Source organism: Balaenoptera borealis (assembly GCF_965194805.1).
Source record: "Balaenoptera borealis genome assembly, chromosome: 8".
NCBI classification, from domain to species: Eukaryota; Metazoa; Chordata; class Mammalia; order Artiodactyla; family Balaenopteridae; genus Balaenoptera; species Balaenoptera borealis.
In genome coordinates, this window is record NC_138865.1 from 105,579,320 (window position 1) to 105,595,115 (window position 15,796).

Here is a 15,796-nt window from a genome sequence, read left to right on the forward strand (position 1 = left end):
CCTCCTTGGGACACTTAGGGAAGAGTCCTGGAGCCAGGAGGCTATAAAAAGAAGCTTGAGACTGGCCTCTGCCACCTATTAGCCCAGTTAGAATGCAAGTGACTGGCGCCCCTTTTCTTTCTGCATCATTTCTGTCCAAGGAGTATGAGGAGATAAGGGTTTGCGTGAGAGAAAGTCTTCCTCTCTTCCTCTTAGAGACCTCCTGGTTTTTCTAATACCCTCTCCCCCCTACTCACACACCATTAGTCATGCCAACGAGGCATGTGGCACTGAGTTCTAGCTCAGTTTCCACCGGTCCCATGCATCCACAGCCCCAGAATTCTGGTGAAAGTGAGACAGGCTGGGACCTGGGACCGTTTGCCGCAGTGCTTGCACCTGGACAAACGTCTCCTCCAGGAACAGAATACAAAGAAACTATAAGGGACTAAAAATAACTGCGTGCATGCACAGTTGGGGCAAATTATGGTCAACAAGATACAAAAAGACTGAAAACCAACTGCCACTTCTGAAGAGCTGGGAGCAAAAGCAGGGTACTGCGTATGCCCCCTGCACACACCACCACCCAAGGGCTGGGCAAGCCACCTAAGCCCCGCCTCTGGCCCGACCCCTGGACCCGCCCCTTCCCTCACCCCTATATAAGGAACAAGCTCGCCCCCTCTCGGGGAGTGAGCAAGGGAACGTGTCACTTGTTTTTGCTCCCCCATACTACAGCAGGGGCCCAATAAAGCCTTGCCTGAACTTCTTGTCTTGCCTCTTATCAATTCCTATTGATTGGGGAAGGCCAAGAACCCTGGTCAGTATCAAAAGGGGTAGAAATTGAACAGCAAAGGTCCAAGCTGCTCATTATACAGATGGCAAGACTGAGGTGCAGGAAGGAAATAAGATTTTTCCAAGACCATGAATATTGATGGCAGGTGGCCTCCACACAGAGCTATTCATATATTACTGAATTTCATTCTCGAAACAACCCTAGGAATCTGACACAATTATTAAAACAGTTTCACAGAGGAGGAATCTGAGACTTAAAGAGGTTAGTTAACTTGTCCAAGATCGAGGTGTTATGTGGGGACATGATTCACACCCACATCTGCCCCATTCCAAACCCATCACCCTGCTGCTGACTATTTCTTAGAAAGCCAGGCCATTACGGTTTTGCTTTGGTTTAAACATTTCAACATTTTGGTAGGCTAAAAGTAGGTTAAGGGACTTCCCTGGTGGTGCAGTGGTTAAGAATCCGCCTGCCAACGCAGGGGACACGGGTTCGATCCCTGGTCCAGGAAGATCCCACAAGCCGCGGAGCAACTAAGCCCGTGCGCCACAACTACTGAGCCTGCGCTCTAGAGCCTGAGAGCCACAACTACTGAGCCCACGTGCCGCAACTACTGAAGCCCGCACGCCTAGAGCCCGTGCTTCACAACAAGAGAAGCCACCACAATGAGAAGCCCGCGCACCGCAACAAAGAGTCGCCCCCTTCACTGCAACTAGAGAAAGCCCGCGCACAGCAACGAAGACCCAACGCAGTCAAAAATAAATAAATAAATAAATTTATTAAAAAAAAAAAAAAAAGTTGGTTAAATCCCACCTTCTTTTCCATGCACCGGTGGGGTGCTACGTACTGAAAGGGATCCTGTGGTGAATGCTTTTGTAAAATAAAGAACCATTTAGGAAAATAATCTGTCACTCTCTGATTTATCTCTTCACTAAGCTGAGTTACTCACAAACCAGGTTCTTCTGAAGCAAACACAGCAGCCCAGCTCTAAGCAGATGTACTCCACGCTGTTCTGGACAGGATATGATGCTTTGACGCATCATACTCACAGATGCCTGCTTTAGTGAAAAGTAGATGTAGGTGCTTCATCACCCAGGGGGTGCCCTGCTGGGGACTCTGAGACTCCACCATCTTGGCAAAGCTGATGGGACCAGAGCTCCACATCTGAGCAGAGGCAGACAGCCCCAGATTCACGGGTGGGTGGTGGTGTGGCCTGGTGTGAGGATTTGCCCATTAGGACTTTCAATATATCGAGTGTGACAGATTCTTTCATGGGCTATTTGAATAGGAAACACAAGAAGATAGAGACAAAGAGCGTATATCTCACAAGGAACACAGAGGAGCCAGGAGCAGAAGCTGTGAGGCAGTAAAAGCAAGCAGTGGGCATGCACAGCCTAGGAGATAAAGAGAGGTCATTACCAGATGGAGGCACATGGGTCTCAGAGAGAGACACCCCATTCATGACTTTAGCAGAGCTAAACAATGGCAGAAACAATGTGCCAATTTTTAATATATCCTAACAATGGCTCCTTCTCCATGAAGCCCGAGACTGTTTTATATTACCCCTGGACCCTGTGTTCTCCAGTAGTAAAGGCAGCAGAGTATTGGTGAGAAATGAGCATTTCAAGGTCACGCAGACCTAGGTACAAATCCTGGCACGTGATCTGGGGCAAATTACCTGAGCTCTCCCAGTCCCAGTTGGCTCATCTGAAAAAGGGGGCAATTAGAGGTACTGACCACACCAAATTTTTTTTTCTTTTTTTAGAAAGGTAATTTTAAATTTATTTATTTATTTATTTATTTTTGGCTGTGTTGGGTCTTCGTTTCTGTGTGAGGGCTTTCTCTAGTTGCGGCAAGTGGGGGCCACTCTTCATCGCGGTGCGCGGGCCTCTCATTATCGTGGCCTCTCTTGTTGTGGAGCACAGGCTCCAGGCGCGCAGGCTCAGTAGTTGTGGCTCACGGGCCCAGTTGCTCTGTGGCATGTGGGATCTTCCCAGACCAGGGCTCGAACCCGTGTCCCCTGTATTGGCAGGCGGATTCTCAACCACTGCGCCACCAGGGAAGCCCCACACCAAATTTTTTGAGGATTAAATGTATAAATATTTATTGAGTGCTGATCACAGAGCTTGGTCCATACAGGCTAGCTAATATTACTCCTATTGCAACTAAAAATAAACCTGCATTAGGTAAGCCAAACAGTCCATTCTTTGAATCCTAAGCAAGCTGAAGAAAACGCTCAATGTCAGCCATGCATTGACTCATTTACTCATTCAATTTATCCATTCATTCGAGAAGTTATTTATTTGTTGTCTGCTCTGTGCCAGGCAATGTTCTAAACAAGTGAACAGCATTGAACAAAAGAGACAAAATACCTGGGGGAGGCAGACAACAAACACACAAATATTTATGATGGATCAAAGGGTGACAAAGGCTATGAAGAGGAAGTACAGGAGAATAGAGAGTGTGGCATGTGTACGTGTGATCGTGTGTATTGTGCTGTTTCATACGGGGTGGCCAGACATGGCCTCAATGACAAGGTGAGATTATAAGGAAAGATTTGCCTGGAGGTACCTGCGGAATAAACCATGCAGATACCTGGGGGCAGAACTGTTCAGCGATGCAAAGGCATCGGTGAACAAATGTAGATGAACAAATGTTTCCCTATTTAAAAAAATGTTTACTGACACTTCCTGACACCAGGGGTGTTGAGCTAAATGTATATCAAGAACTATAAAACAGGGGCTTCCCTGGTGGCGCAGTGGTTGAGAATCTGCCTGCCAGTGCAGGGGACACGGGTTCGAGCCCTGGTCTGGGAAGATCCCACATGCCGCGGAGCGACTAGGCCCATGAGCCACAACTACTGAGCCTGCGCGCCTGGAGCCTGTGCTCCGCAACAAGAGAGGCCGCGATAGTGAGAGGCCCCCACACCGCGATGAAGAGTGGCCCCTGCTTGCCGCAACCAGAGAAAGCCCTCGCACAGAAACGAAGACCCAACACAGCCATAAATAAATAAATTAAAAAAAAAAAAAAGAACTTTAAAACATTCAGATCATTTTACCCAGTAATTCTACTCCTGGAAATATACCCTGAGGAAATAAACCAGGATGGTGAAAAACAAATTTAAGTACAAAAATGTTTGTTGCTGATGAAAACAAAATAGCAAGGGAGGGCTTCCCTGGTGGCGCAGTGGTTGAGAGTCTGCCTGCCAATGCAGGGGACATGGGTTCGAGCCCTGGTCTGGGAGGATCCCACATGCCACGGAGCAACTGGGCCCGTGAGCCACAATTGCTGAGCCTGTGCGTCTGGAGCCTGTGCTCCGAAACAAGAGAGGCCGCGATAGTGAGGGGCCCACGCACCGCGATGAAGAGTGGCCCCCGCTTGCCACAACTAGAGAAAGCCCTCGCACAGAAACGAAGACCCAACACAGCCATAAATAAATAAAATAAAATAATAATAATAAAAAAAATAGCAAGGGAAAAAAAAAGCAACTGAAATGTTCATCAATAAATCAACTGTGAGATAGTTTTACAATGGAATGATAAACATATTGAAGTATGATATTTAATAAAAGTATAACATGTAAAATAACAGGTTTTTGCTTTCAATACGTAAAAGAAGAGAAGATGAAAAAAGGAAAAAATGGTAAGAAGTTACTGTGGCAATTTACTGAGGTATTCTGAAAAGTGATAATCTATACTTTATTTTTTTAAGTTTTCTAAATTAAGCATATATAACTTTTATAACCAGGAAGTATTAGGAAAAATAAGGACGAATCATAATTGGACAAGGATGGCATTTTATTGCATCCCCAAGGTGGACGAGGATACGGAAGCCAGAGGCAGGCTGAGTCCCCGTGGGGAATTGCATCTGAGCTGCCTGGACTCCCTGTGTGACAGTCAGGCCCCCACTGGGTGATTTCCAGTCATTTCAAGGGAGGCCAGGATGGGAGGAAGAGAGTCCCCTGACTACTGGGAAATTGCTCCAGCTCTGATCAATCAGGGAACAGTCTCTTCAGCCCCTGACATTTATCAAACCTCCTTCACCCTCATCTGTCAGTGTGCGGTGGGGCTGCCTCCCCGGGCACAGTCTAATCAAGTCAGAATGCCCTGAGGGTCCCTGGAGACAAAGAGGAGGGGGGAGGGGTCTGAGGGAGTCGGGAGAGAGGGGAGACAGGGAGAGGATCACGAGGCAGGAGGGGGAGACCAAATGTTCAGAGCACACCCCGTTTGTTTTTCTATTGTGGCAATTAATGCTGGGAAGTGACATTTTAAGGGACTCTGCTGACAGCTTTGGTGACATTCCTGTTTGTGATTCCATGACAAATCTCTGTCTATATCTTATTTTAGAGAGTGTGGAGACAGCTCAGAGGATGGCTGTCTGGGGACGCTGAGCTCCTGTCTTTTGAAGACACTGCTCCCTCCCGGCTTTGCCAGCCTAGGCTTTTAGGCACCAGGGCCAAGGTCCAGGAGGGGAGGGGCTTAGAAACCAAGTCAAAAAGCTCTGTTGTAGAGTCAGGGTCTGGTCTTCTGTAGCCTTGTTAACTCCACTATGTGGTATGATTAACTGGAGCAAAAATGAACTTTCTACCATTCTACAAGTGATCAGTTGCAGTTAAAAGAGAAAGAAAATAAAAAAGACTCAATTCTGAACACTTTCCAGGCTAACTAGTTTTAAGGAACCTATATTTTCAAACACATCTCAGCCCCCTTTTACAATCTGAGAATTAGAGGGATTACTTAAATTGCGTCTAAATCTCCAACCCTGCTACACCATCCTTGACAAATGGTTACCCAATCCTGTGTGAATACTTCCAAAGACTAGGAGTTTATGATCTTTAAAATTAAGAGTGGGAAGGCAATGTGGATGTAACAAGTTAAACAACTTGATATTCAGGATACTGCAGGGATAAATACAGTGTGGCAAAATGAAAACAGTAGTGAACCTGAACTCAAGAGATGTAGGTTTAAGTATTGTGGGATGTGATTTAATTTCTCTGAGCCCGAGTAAGGTCCTTTGTCTCTCAAAATGATTCGGTAACACACAGGGTTTATCATATAATGTTTATGAAGCCATTCTATAAATGTTAAAGGACTATATAAAATAAAGCAGCTATTACTGTTTTATACCCCTCTAAACTGTGAGCTTCTAGGAGAAAACTATTTTCCATTTTTGCTTTGTATCTTCTGCATTAAACACAGTGCCTTGCACATAGTAGGTGCTCAGTAAAGATTTGTTAAATAAACGAATGACTGAGTAGTGAGGGGGAGGTATACCCAAAGAGAAGATGCAGGGACTAAATTGTCAGCTTTCTTCAGATGTCTGATGAAGGTGCACAAGAGACAGAAGGCACACCAAACAGCCCCTGGAACGGTTTCCAATGCAGACTTCAAAAGGTGTTTTGGGGGCTTCCCTGGTGGCGCAGTGGTTGAGAATCTGCCTGCCAATGCAGGGGACACGGGTTCGAGCCCTGGTCTGGGAAGATCCCACATGCCGCGGAGCAACTAGGCCCGTGAGCCACAATTGCTGAGCCTGCGCGTCTGGAGCCTGTGCTCCGCAACAAGAGAGGCCGCGATAGTGAGAGGCCCGCGCACCGCGATGAAGAGCGGCCCCCGCTTGCCTCAACTAGAGGAAGACCTCGCACAGAAACGAAGACCCAACATAGCAATCAATCTTTAAAAAAAAAAAAAAGGTGTTTTGAACAATGAGAGGGGAAAGGCAGTTTGGTATAAGGACGTCAGGGGAGTTTGGTGGAAGAAAGTCATATCCAAACCTTTCCTCTTTTTATGCTGGATTGCCCATCTTTCAAAAATAATCTTAAGTGGAATCCCAGTGTGTAAACCAGTTTAAAACGACACTGCCCATTCTGCTTTCCTCTTGTCCCCAGGTAGCCCAGGAAGCACCCTGAAGGCACTGTCAAAATGGGAGTTGCCGTTAGGAAGGAGTTTCCCCAAGCTCTTTGAGAAGCTCCTTCTGGGCTCCAGGACAACTGGGAAGAGGGAGCTGTTGAGCTGCAGCTTAATGGATGGGTGGAGTTTCCTAAGCAGGGAGCAGAAGCGGAGAACTTCAGGGGTGGGGGGTGAGCGTAGACGAGAAAATATACAAGGAAAGAAGATAAAGGTGACACAAAGGATCCTTTGGGAGGGCAGGTTGAGCAGTTTCAAGAGAAAGTATGGAGATGATGGGACCAGCGGGCCAGAGGGTTGGGTGAAAAACCCCAATGGGTTGGCCACAGGGACAGTGGTGTAAGACATAAAGCCATCATGCGGGCCTTGCCTGTCTCAGGCACCATTCCTAGTTCCTCTACCAACCCCTTACCTTGAGTCTAATCATCTTCATCCTTCAGCTCTCCAGGTAAGGAACACCTCCAGGAAGCTATCACAGACCCAGTGATCAGGGATCTGTCCCTCTGTGGATATCCCAGCACAATGCAGCCTCTCTGAGGCTGAAAGGTCTTTGAACTTTAGGTTATGACCTCCTCATAAACTGTGAAATCAACTCAGTGGTTCACACCAGCATCAAAGAGATGACAAAAAAGAATAGAAAATATCAGAGCACGCCACAGGTAATAGGGGAAGGATGCTTTTGCCAAACTTATTTTAGAGACACATAGACACACAGTCACAAGAATATGTCTCCAAGAAGGCCATCTACAGATGGTCAACAGGCCCATGAAAAGATGCTCAATATCACTAATTATTAGAGAAATGCAAATCAAAACTACAATAAGGAATCACCTCACACTGGTTAGAATGGCCATCATCAAAAAGTCTATGAATAATAAATGCTGGAGGGGGTGTGGAGAAAAAGGAACCCTCTTGCACTCTTGGTGGGAATGTAAATTGGTACAGCCACTATGGAGAACAGTATGGAGGTTCCTTAAAAAACTAAAAGTAGAATTACCATATGATCCAGCAATCCCACTCCTGGGCATATATCTGGAAAAGATGAAAACTCTAATTTGAAAAGATACGTGCATCCCAATGTTCATAGCAGCACTATCTACAATAGCAGCAATATTTGCAAGACATGGAAGCAACCTAAGTGTCCATCGACAGATGAATGGATAAAGAAGATGTGGAATACACACATATATATATAATGGAATATGACTCAGCCATAAAAAAGAATGAAATAATGCCACTTGCAGCAACGTGGATGGACTTAGAGATTATCATATTAAGTGAAGTAAGTGAGAGAAAGACAAATATCAAATAATAGCACTTATATGTGGAATCTAAAAAAAAAAAAAATGATGGAAATGAAACTATTTACAAAACTCAAAGACACAGAAAACAAACTTATGTTACCAAAGGGGAAGGATGGGGGCAGGAGGGATAAATTAGGAATTTGGGATTAACAGATACACACTACTATATATAAAATAGACAAACAACAAGCACCTACTATGTAGCACAGGGAATTATATTCAATAACTTGTAATAACCTATTATGGAAAAGAATGTGAAAAAGAATAGACATATATAGGTATATATAACTGAATCACTTTGCTCTATACTTGAAACATTGTAAATCAACTCTAATTTAAAAAAGAATGTGTGAAAAAAAAAAAAAAGAATGTGTGTGTGGCCACAGCAAAATATATTTCTCATTGTGGTTGGTATTCAACACTTGAGAAACACAACTCTAAGAGACTTAGCTTGCTAGCATCTAAGCCCATGTTTTACCTTCTCCTGATCAAATAAATGGACAGGGTTATGCTGTGCAATCTTCACAACATGCTTGGGTTTGGGAATTAGACAAAGCTGGGTTCAAATTACGACTCCATTACTTTTAACTGTATAACTTTGGGATGATCTCTAAATTTTGATAAGGATAATTTCTCCCTTGTGAGATGGATGGGAAGATTCAGCAAATCATTGATTTGAAGATACTAAACACAGTTCCTACAGTTCAGAAAAAGGATAAAGAGTCCATGCAGAGGTTACCAGCTTGTGGAAAGACACTAAGATATCTCCCTATCCGTTCATTCACATATCCACCCCTCCATCTATTGACCCAACACATATTTTAACATCTATTATGTGCCAGCCACTCTGATAGTCACAGAACAATGCAAATAGACCTGGGACATGATCTCATGGAACCCTGAGGCTAGTAAGAAGTAAAATATTTAATAAATTAATCAAAATAATGATGAAGCAAATAAAACACAATTTAGGGATTTTGGTTGATTATGAAGTCAGTACGAGTCTACAGTATAATAGTGGTGCCATGTAAAAGTTATCTCAGACTGAATAATGCATTAAAGTGTGTGGACTCTCCAAAAAATAAAATAATAAAATAATAATAATAATTAAAAAGTGCTGTTACAGAAGACAAAAGGGGAGAACTCATAGGGAAAAGAGCTTTGTCTGATGAAGTAGGATTTAAGCTGAGACCAGAATGATGAGAAGGAATCAGCCATGACAGATTGGGGAAGGAAAGAGAGGGATTTTTGCAGACAATGATAATCATGGCATATGCAAATAGCCGGTGGTGGAAGAAGCTTAGCAGGTTTGAAGAACAGAAAGGAGGTCACTGTGGCTGGAGCATAGCGGATGAGGATCAAGGGCAGTGAGAACTCTGCAAAACTTTAAGCATGGAACTGTGGTCATAACAGAGGGAAAGCTGTGTAGAGAATGGAAGGGGAGGGCAGGCATGCAAGCAGGAAGGTATGTGAGAATGAGGTGTTTTGGAGACATCAGGAAGACTGATGTGGCTTGAAGAGGGGATGGATGAGTAGGGGTGAAGATGAGGGAGCTGGAAACAGGCTAGAGTCTCTGTGTAAAGAAGTCTGAACACCAAGATAAGGCACTGAATAAGGGGTTGACTATGAAAGAGCTCTGGAATTTCAGAAAGTGCTGCACAAGGGTGACATTTACATGGCATTCACAGGAGGTGTCAGAAGGGTGAGTTAATAAACAGCTTCTCAGTTCTCTGTCACCCTAGAGTGCTTTATTGACACCAAACATGAGTTCCCTGCACCTTTGGGGACCACTCCAAACACTCTGAAAAACTGGGATCTTCCTGTTGCAAAGTCCCTTCTGCCGATTTAGAAGCTCAGAATTACTCTATAGTAGCATCTTGCCTTGGAGAATAGATGTTAGTTACCTATTTTTCTTGCCATATTTGTGAGTGACGCAAGCTCATGGGCTCTATGCTTCAGCTATATCCCTGGGACTGCAGGAGCTCAGTGCCTTCCCAAGGATCATGTAATTCAGTGTGGTGTCATGTGTTCACATTCCAGCTCGGCCCCTGAGCATGGAAGCTCTCATGCCAGAGCTTTAACCTGGCTCGGCCACTTTCTCCTGTGCGACTTTGGACATATTATTCAACCCTTCTTAGCTTCAGTCTCCTGCTTTGTAAGGTGGGGCAATATTAGTACGTAACTCATAGGGTTGATGTGAGGTGTAAATGACATAATTTCTGGAAAGTTCCCAGACACTGATTATCACTAAGTGGAGGTTAGCTGTCATCTTTGTCACCAGTAGCAGCAGTTCTGGTTTCCTAGCCAGCTCTTCCATCTGCCTTCCCCGCAGGGTTAATTACAAATGGCTCACTGAGATAATGTATAGGGCAGCAGCTGGGCTCCTACAGGGATTCAATAAAGTCCCGCCCTCCCCATCCTCTCAACAAAGGTCCCATTCACCCTGAAACTTTCTGGCCTGCTATCTTGAGCAACAGTAAGGTTTAGCCTACTGGTCCATGTCAGAGAGACAGTGACCCCGCCGCATCTATCACTGTGGGCCGCTGCTGGTATTTGACGCCATTTCTCTTTCCTTTTTCCACCCTAAGTCCTGAACTGAAGTGGGATAGCAAAGAAAAGCCTTTATTTGGCATCACTTCACCAAAGAATCATTGCTCAGGGTAACCATGAGGACTGACTTCTGACCAAAAAAAAAACAAAAGAAAAAAAGAATTTGGACCAAAGTTAATCAGAAAAAAAACACAAAAATCAAAAGAGAAAATTGCACATTTAAAATGATGGCAACTATATAGTTAAAGACCAGAAGGGTCCATGCTAATATATGAATAGTCAGTGTGATGGGGGTAGCGGGCGGTTTGTGCAGATCTGTGTGTGAGAGGATATACTGTCTCCCGAGAGAGTACAAAACAAATTTTAAAGTGAATAAATATGGCAGTATTTCCCCAAATTGTAAATGTGTAATTTGTAATTACAAGTGTGTAATGTGCACCCTTTAAGGCAGATATTCTGCTTTTAGGCGTCTGTTTTACAGAAACAGTCAAACTTTGCAAAAATATATACGTGTGTGTGTGTGTGTGTGTGTGTGTGTGTGTGCGCGTGTGTGTGTGTGTGTGGATGTTTACTGACTCGTTGTAAGTGCAGCAAATTGAGATAATGATCCACAAAACGGGGTAGAAAAGCAAATGTTGGAGTGTTTGGTGTGTTCCCATGATGGGATCCTATAGAGCTTTCAAAATGAAGAAGATAGGTGTGCAGGGCTGACATGGAAAGATGCTTTTCATACATTGTTTGGTAAACTGTGAAATTGCTGCAGAATGATGAACGTGGCTGAGATGGCCCTATTAGTGTATATCTGGGTGCAAAATGCGTATATTTATATCTATACCATACATATATAACACATACATTCCATATATGTGTATGTATATTGGAAAAATATTCTAGAAGAATATAAATCAAACAATTATCAAAGATTAGCCTTTGGGTCCCATTAGTGGGATGGGATGGAGAGACAACGGCAGGGCTTTTAGTTCTTGCTTTATACAACTCAGACCTATTCCTTCCTTGCTCCCTCCCTGTCTTCTTTCTTCCTTTTCTTTCTTTCTCTTTTTCTTTCTCTCTCCCTTCCCCTCTCTCTCTCCTTCCGTCCCACCCTCTCTCACACCCTTCCATTACAAATAGTATGCATTTCTTTCACGATAATAAAACAAAATTAAGAAAACCCAATATCCATTCAGCCATCCCCTACCCTATCCCTTGATAAAGTGATAAATGTGTTATTTTAATATCCTTGAGCTTCCATGCGTAATATTCAGGAAAGGGAAACATAAATTTGAGGACGGATAAGGAGAATTGGAATTAAAATGCATCAGGTTTCTGTCATGGACCCAACGCAGTGCTGAGCAGTCACATACTGACATGATTAAATTCCTAGCAACTGGCTAAGGTGATATCAAGGGTGATGGTTGCAATACCTGAGAATGTCTAAGGCGCAGGCACTAACCACCAAGACGGGATGCCAGCCATAACCGTGGGGAAGCAGTCTAAAGCCACCCTGTCCTGGACAGCGGGGGCTTCAGGAGGGTCCCCGGGAGGCGGTGGGATGGCTGGGCATCAGGAGGGCATGGGGAGGGGCACTCAGGGCGGCAAGCTTCTTACTGACCGGCAATGAAGAATTTCAGTGTTGAACAAAGGGTATGTCCACATGAGTGTGTATCAGCGGAAAGTCAGCCCGATCAGTACAGCGCTCTTGGGGGTCTGGGAACCCAAGCTCTTGTCTCTTGGTAATGAAACTTTCCCCCTCTGCCTCCAGATGGTCCCTCTATTATTTGCAGGTCCAAGCTGCAAAGCAGGCTGACGGTGCTCACATATGATGAAGCAGTCTGAAGCTACGGGGAAATTCTAAGTGTGAGAGGGGCAGCTGGGACTAGCCCTTGGCAATGTAATTTCAAAGGCCTTTGGGATTACTTTTACAGGGATCGCCTAGCCTCTGATACCCTCTGGACAAAATGCATAGCTATCCCCAGGTCCCCCCCATAAAAGAAAGAGTCTCATGGTTCTCTCCAAGAGCCACCTGAGGCAACAGAAAGCACATGGGGTCTAAGCTGCTGCTGTTGTATCTTCCACAATCTGCCGGCAGAATCATCCCTCTTCTGTCCAGGGAAGGAGGACCAGGAGCTCAGGGGCCACAACGCGGCAAGCACAGCCCCCAGCCACCATGTCCCCACGGTTAGGGTGACCAGTATCCTGTCTGGACTCAGGAAAAAGTGTGTCTTCTACTTTCTTCTCACCCAGGTTTCTTCCTTTCCTACCCTTATCGGATCTAAGGGCAGCTGGGATACAGAATTAAATGAAGTGCTTGGTTTTATTCCAAATCGTACTCGGTTTTAAAACCAACTCAGAGGAATGTGAAAAAAAAAATAACGTGCTCAGATGAAAACAGGTGAGACAAAGGCATGGATTTGCAGGTGGCTAAGAGGGTCGCCAGGGCCACGCAGCCAGTGCGCTCAAGAGCGGGGTGCCAAGCCCAAGCCCGTCTGTTCACCCCCCCTCCACCAGGCTGCCTTGCAAGGACTAGGTCTTGTTTCTCATGCATTCATACTCATCCTCTTTCGATTTCCCTCGTATGCTTCTCACCTAAAGTTGAGATTTCAGAAGATAAGAGTCTGCTTTTGTTATTGTTGAGATAGAGTTCTGCTTGAAAGAAAACGCAAGGGACAGGGGCATCTTTAAGCCACGACGCAGTGGTAAGCCTGAGAGTGTGCAGACTCTGGAGGACCCCGTGGGGAGAGGAGGCCAGAGCCCCCACCCCTCTCTCAGGAGTTAGTCCTCTGTATCCCCTGGATCCAGCACCATTCTGTCCCCTGTGCTGTCTCTGTCATTCAAGAGTCAGGTCTACGCTTTGTGCGCGTGAATAACTGGAATGTCCAGCAGCTAGAATGGCAAGCCTGAGGGTTCTCTTTAAGGAACACAAGACCTGGCAGGCCCCAACCCCAATGAAATGGGCCGTCATCATGATGCCATGTAGGCCATTCTGAGCACGACAGCTATCTACGGCAAGGGTGCTCTCTGGCCAGGAGGCTGGAGCTCTCACCTCGACTCTGCCACCCCCTTGCTGTGTGGCACAGAGAGACCCAGGACTATTCGAGCTTCAGCTTCGGTTTCCAAGGAGGTTTCCTGCCATGCTCTTTAAGGGCAAAGGTTCTGCTTTCCTCACCTCTATTCCAGAGTCTATCATGGCCTCTGGCACAGTGGGACAACTTTGAGGACTGATGGTATGAATAACAATGACAGAAATGTGTACTGAATGTTTACTGTACCAGACTCTCTACCTGTGTTACCTCATTTATGTTTCCCAATCACCCTGGAGGTAGAATACTAGTATCATGCCCCTTTGACGGGAGAGGAGTAGGTGACTTATCCAAGGTCACAGAGCTAGTAAGCTGGGTGGTAAATTTAATTTCTGTACTGTTCCACCTCCTGAGGGCAGAGTGTTTATCTCCATACTGTATCACCTTCCGGCTTGTGGGGGGAAGGAGGGAGAGGGAGGGGAGGGCAGAGGGAGCGGGGAGAGAAGGAAGAAAGGAAGGAAAAGAAGTCAGACAGGATTATCGGCAGTGACCTGCTTCCCCATTTTGAAGATGCTTTCCGTTCTCCATATGGAGCTTGGTGGAGGCAGTGGGCATGGGGATGGGGGCTGGGGGGAAAGAATTTGTCTCTGTTGGCGGCTTCTTGGCTCTGCTCCTTGGTGGTTACTCACCTGTCATCAGTGACTCTTCCTGGGTTTTCACCCCCAACCAGTGGCTACTCTTTTCTGGGTTCTGGTCATCACTACTGATGGCCTCTGCCAACACTTTGGTTTCCAGGGTCCCCAGATTTGAGGACAATGAGATAATTCGAGGTCTGGAACTAGAGAATTTTGGAGTCTCACCAACCCCTGGATTTATCCGATCGACCAAATGATTGAGGGGTTGTGTTAATCATCCAGTCAACAAGTATTTTCAGAGCACCTATTAAGCGTTAGCCACTGCGCTGGACGCTAGTGAAACAAAGATAAGGAACACTGCCCTTGCTCTCAAAAATCTCCAAGTCTTATAAGTAAATCATGGGGATGGAATGTACGCCATGGTGACTAGAGTTAATAACACCCTATTGTATATCTGGAAGTTGCTAAGAGCATAAAGTTCTCATCACAAGAAAACAGTCGTCATGATGTGAGGTCACGGATGTTAACTAGACATTGTGGCGATCATTTCTCAATATACACAAATGCTGAATCATTACACTGTACACCTGAAACTAATATGTTATATGTTAATTATATCTCAATTAAAAAAAAAATTTTTTAAATCTCCAAGTCTAGTTAGTGTAGAAAACAGAAAGAGAAATGGATTATTATTGAACAGTGATAAGTAATCACAACCTGCTCCAGGAACTGAAGGAGACATGGAGCGCTCCTCTTGGCTAGGCTGGGGAAGATTCTGGTGTGGAAAACAAATGCCACACCTTTCCTAGAAGTTTTCTGGGAAAACTTCTTCAGCGCTTGCCGTGCATTTATCATTTGATCCCCGCAGCAAAGCTATGAGATGGGCGGACTGGCTGCTGATTCACCCATTTTCCACATAAACACAGTGAGGCTCAGTAAATTAGGCTGCAGAAGTCCAAATCTAAGCAAACGGGAAGATGCTTTCCGTCTTACCCAAGCGACTTTCTACATTAGACAAGAGAGGCACGATGCTCTGGCCTGACCGCATTGCTCCCAAACAACCTCACTCTCTAGGGTCATCTTTCTTGTCCAACACTCACTGGACATTCTTTACACGTGAGGCACTGTGCGAGGCAGGTACTACAAAATGTGAAGATATGAAATAAATGCAGACTGTTCTTGTGCTAAGATGAGAAGTCACATGAAAAAAAAGATAAATAATGCTTGAGAAAGCAAAGACTGAGGAAACTGTCAGTAAACCAACAGTTCAAAGACAGAAGAGCATGGCGGAGAAGGGCAATGAAGTAGACATTCCAGGGCACTGAGCAGACCATGGTGGCACTTAGAGGGAGGCTGGCGAAGAACAGGGAGCTGGATTAGGGAGCATCTTAGGGGCCCAGGAAAGACCAAGGGCCTGAGGTCTACAAATACAGCTCTCAGGGATTCAACACATACCAGATACTAGGCCCTGCATTAGGTACTTTACACACATTTTATTTTTATATTTAATCCTTCCAAAAATCCTTCAGTGAGGAAGCTGAGACTTGGAGGATTGAATTCCCATTTTTCCAAGGTCACCCAGCAAACAAAGGAGACGAGATCTGAACCCAGGTCC

At 45.2% G+C, this 15,796-nt stretch overlaps 1 protein-coding gene and 1 long non-coding RNA gene across 3 annotated transcripts in view; one reads left to right on the forward strand and one right to left on the reverse strand.

Moving 5' to 3' along the window:
* Positions 1 to 15,796, reverse strand: part of ASTN2 (astrotactin 2) — an 898,930-nt gene that overhangs the window by 665,091 nt on the left and 218,043 nt on the right. The window lies entirely within an intron of this gene.
* Positions 1,824 to 3,936, forward strand: LOC309633600. Its single transcript, XR_014247646.1, has 2 exons — positions 1,824 to 2,498; positions 2,829 to 3,936. It is a non-coding gene; the product is annotated as an uncharacterized lncRNA (long non-coding RNA).